This window comes from Scleropages formosus, chromosome 1 (assembly GCF_900964775.1).
Source record: "Scleropages formosus chromosome 1, fSclFor1.1, whole genome shotgun sequence".
Taxonomy (NCBI): domain Eukaryota; kingdom Metazoa; phylum Chordata; class Actinopteri; order Osteoglossiformes; family Osteoglossidae; genus Scleropages; species Scleropages formosus.
This window is the reverse complement of record NC_041806.1, coordinates 26,464,939-26,469,828: the sequence shown is the minus strand read 5'-3', so window position 1 is coordinate 26,469,828 and position 4,890 is coordinate 26,464,939.

Genomic DNA, 4,890 nt, shown 5'->3' with positions numbered 1-4,890 from the left:
GAATCTCTCGCCCTTCTTCGTTGAGTAACTTCCTCTGAAACAAACTTGTCCGTCAACTTTTCTCCACGGACCACTTTTTGGCACCTGCGCACGCCGCACCGCTGTTTGTCGGCGCGCTACTTACTATGAATCACTGTACTTACTCCTGCTCTTATTATTGTCGTTATCATTATTATTTATTATCATTAGTTTGCAGAGCTCTGAACATATTTATGCACCTGTGTATGATCTGCTGTGTGTTAAAACAGTATTAAAATACAGCACAATGAGTGAGTGCAGGTTGATGTGCAGCTCTCAAGTCTCCCTGCTTTCGAAAGATCCCAAAAATCTGGGCCGACGCCTTAACAGTACACCCTTGCTTGTCAAGTGTGAATGCAGGCCTCTTTTACCAAGCAAAACGCAGTACCGTAGTAAAAATGCACTTGTCCAGTTTTAGATGCACATATCACATCTCTTTACCTATATGCACCTATGTGCATGTATTGTCTTAGTTTTAACAGCGGGGGCGGCACAGCGGCACAGCAAGTAGCGCTGCTGTCTCGCAGCACCTGGGTGGTGTGAGAGAACGTGGGTTCGATCCCCACGCAGTCTGTATGGAGTTTGCATGTCCTCCCTGCATCTGTGTGGGTTTCCTCCCACAGTCCAAAGACATGCTGTTCAGGTTCACCCACAGTGAGTGACATAGAGTGTGTTTCACTGATATATGGATGAGTGACCCAGTGTAAGTAGTGTATCTAGCAGTGTAAGTCACCTTGGTGAAGAAGGTGTATGGGCTGGTAACGTTACATGGAGCTCATTGGAAGTCGCTTCGGAGAAAAGCGTCTGCTAAATAAATTCCATTTATAAAAAATGTTTCCTGCAGGTGAAGGAGATGCAATCTGGGAAATATTAAAGTGTATGTGAAAAACTGACAGTTCCTACATGTTATTTGAGAAACGGTTCAAAAGTATTGCAGTAATAAGAACATTAGAGAAAATAAGCACATAACTCTCACTAATATTCAGTTATAAACTCAAAGAAGTTCTCTTTTGGTTTCAATGACGTTCATGTTGGCTGAACTTTGTTGCCACCCAGCAGCTCCAACTGTGCTCTGAAACCTGGCGTCAGCTACAGTATATACTGTATGTACAGCCACCCTCTTGTGCATTTGCATGAATTTACTCTGTGCACGGGGGTGCGGTGGTGCAGCGGGCTTGGCCGAGTCCTGCTCTTTGGTGGGTCTGTGGTTCGAGCCCTGCTTGGGGTGCTTTGTGATGGACTGGCGTCCCGTCCTGGGTGTATCCCCTCCCCCCTCCAGCCTTACACCCTGTGTTTCCGGGTTAGGCTCCGGTTTGCTGTGACCCCGCTCAGGAGATGGGGCTTCAACCTGTGTGTGTGTGTGTGTGTGTGTGTGTGCGCACTCTGTGCACGTGGCCTTCATGTCATGTTTGACATGCTGTGCTCTTCAGGGTAAGAGACTCTACCCTGGGTTCAGCGCAGGGCTCTTCACCTTCACAGCAGGGTCTGCTGGCATCCTTCCCAGCTCCATTTGCACTTGTATGAGCTCAGAAGGTGAGTACAGTAAACAATAAAAATCACTTCTCTCTAGTTGGGTCAAGTAATTGACTGTCCAGTTGGAGGTAAAAGTTGGACAAAGTCCTAGAAGAGCAATGTTGTAGATATCCTCTCCTTCCTGCACACAAGTATCCTTCGCTGTACAGGTGAGCTCCTCTGTAAGTCACCTGCTTCCTCCAGCTGTCGCCAGACCGCTGTGAGCCTTACAGCCTCGCTGTGCCATTCATTCTCTTCTCTACCCTCTTGTGGATGCGAGAAGAAAAGCCCTCAGTAATTTCTCCCAGAAGAGCAAATGCAGCATCAGTAGGCAGCAGCGTCAGCGCTGATGGTCGCTTAGTGGACTTGGCAGAGTCTCATGGTGCCGATGAACCTCTTGAGCTACGACTTTTAAAAAGGCATCGCTCTTGCTGGATTACATCGTCGGCCCGTGGTTGGGCGGATGCACGGCTCACTGCAAGGTTCCTTAATGGTTTCTTAACGGTTCCTTAAAGGTTCACAACTGAACTGCAATACCTGGAGAGGCTCTTCTGTTGTACCTTTCACAAACTCCAGATGTTCAATCCAAACTGCATCACCATATACTTATACTGCGGCTGTATGACCAAACATTGACTGAAAAACCTCGAACTTTAGTGACATCAAATGCTCTTGTTTGTCAGCAAGAGGTAACGTCGACTTAATTTCCACGTACAGTATAGTGTTTACAGTGACAGTTTTACACCAGGCGAGGTGAACGGGGCAGCTGCTAAAGTAGTGGTTAGCGCTGCTGCCTTTGTTCCCAAAGGTTGCAAGTTCACCTCCTACCTCCAGCTGCGACACCCTTGAGAAAGGTACTCACCCTGAATTACTCCGGTAAAGTTACCCGGCTGTGTGAATGAGTGTATAATGGGAGGTCGACTCCCGCTGTAAGTTGCTCTGGAGGAAAAAATCGTCAGTCGAATGGATCGGTGACCCACTGTGGGACACTCAGCAGTTACAGAGTGGGCCCAGGTGCTGTTTTCTTTTTTTTTTTTGGGGGGGGGGGGTGGTCAGATTAAGAGTCTCATGCTACATTACAAAATCTATAAAACAGACATGAAACAAATGTATAAAATGTTTTTCAAGCAAAACTTGAAAACTTAATTTTTTTTCTTATATATATTGTATGTCTCATTTATTTATGTCTTTATTTATTTGGTTAGTCATCGGTGTACCGGTAATGCCTTTAGAAAGATTCTGCTGGCTTATATTCTGCTGGCTTTGCATCGGCGAAACGCTTCTCACGTTTTCTCTGCCAGCGATTGTTTGCCTCTTTATTTCGTTCTTATTTCATTGTTTACACAGGTGCTGTTGTCAAGGACAATGATCGGCACTCGAACGGCGGGGACACTGAAGTTTGAAGCGAGGAAGTTTCCATTGCCTGACTGTGCCATTTGAAGTGGAGTGTGAACCGTTATAACACCCCCCCCAACCCCACCCCACCCCCTATGTGTTTCCCTCAGTCTCCTGCCCCCCCCCTCCCCCCTCCTCCAACTTGCCTGCACTGGTAGCAACCTTGAGCAGCTCTGTGGTTTTACTTTCATAGGCTGCTGTGGTTGGGGGGTGTTTCCATGACTGTGAGACACCTGGGTCAGCATTGCCCTTCCCTTCCCGTCCCTTCCCTCCCCCTCTACTGCCGTCTCCTCTGAGCATCCGAATGGTCTTGTTCCAGCTCACACTTTGTACCCATGTAGACAGTTACATTTACTGAACAGGCTCCTGCAGCAGGTACATTTCATTGGTTTTACTCATCTGACTTACAGCTTCTTTCTTTTCCTCATTTCCACTGTTTACACCCTTTCTGTTTTTTTCTCTTCTTCATACCTTTTATACATTGTGGCTTCGTGGAAACATCAATTAGCAAATGTTTCCACACATGCTCACATGAACACCGGTCGCTATATGAACTTTGAGGTTAGTTTATTGAATAGCAGTCTGTCTGGCTTGGGATTTATTTTGTATTGGAAACGTGTTACATTTACAAAAACACATTCGTCCGACACTTTTCTTCAAAGCAACTTGCCAGCTACATCGTGCTGCTGCGGTTCCAAACCATTGATGCAGGTGGCACAGTAGTGTCACACGGAGGCCAGTATCAAAACTTATTGACTGTTCCACATATTGCAAAAAAGACCTATTTTAACTGCAACGGTCTCATTTTTCTCACCACTGTGCACGTAATGTATTTAAGAGCTTTTGACATTTATGCAAAGAAAAAAACCATGCATCCGTATTCTGATGATGTAAATGCAATTCAGCCTATATAGTATAGCTTCACATGCAACATAAAGCGGACTATGAAACTACTGCTATTGTCCAAGGATGCTCTTGTCTAAGTTGGCCAACTTGGAGCAAAGCTTAGACAAGACAGACTCGTGAGGCCAAGGAGCTGTAATTGCCGCCCTTGAGAAGTGCGAAATGCTGTTGTGAATGAACTGTGTCTTTTGGTTTTAGAAAAAAAAAAAAAAAAGATGCTGCTGAATAAAATAAGAAATTTTGTCACATCAGACAACTCAAGCTTTGTTACTTGAAAAAAAATATATAATCGCAAATTTTGAGCAAATACATGATTTAAAATGTTTAAGTCAGACGTAAAATATCAAAAATCATTTGCGACACTTTATTCCATCATTTTATAGCAGTCTAATTGAGCCTGCAGAGGTCCCCTCGCCCCATTGCTACATATATGGAATTTACTGTCTTATTGAATAGGGGCAAAATCAGTACACCAGTAGATCTGAATTTTGTAAATTGTGTAACAAAACATGACACACTTACACTCAGCACTTACTGAAGGCACCGTGCATATACGATCACACACTATCCGAAACCACTTGTCCCAAGCGGGGTCACGGTGAACCGGAGCCTAACCCGGCAACACAGGGCACAAGGCTGGAGGGGGAGGGGACACACCCAGGGACACCAGTCCATCACAAGGCATCCCAAGCATCGCTTTAACCCCAGACCCACTGGAGAGCGGGATCCAACCAAACCTGCTGCACCACCGCCCCCTCCCACCCATATACAAATCGTTCTATTTATTCATTATGTGACACTTTTCTCCAAAGCGACTTACGGTGTTTAGCTTCCCACAGCGACAGTTTGTACCCCTATATACAGCTATAGAGTTGAGTAATTGTATTGCAGCAATTTTGGGTTAGTACCTCACTCAAGGGTGCGGTAGCGCAGTGGGTTGGACCGCAGTCCTGCTCTCCGGTGGGTCTGGGGTTCGAGTCCCGCTTGGGGTGCCTCGCGATGGACTGGCGTCCCGTCCTGGGTGTGTCCCCTTCCCCCTCAGGCCTTACGCCCTGTGTTGCC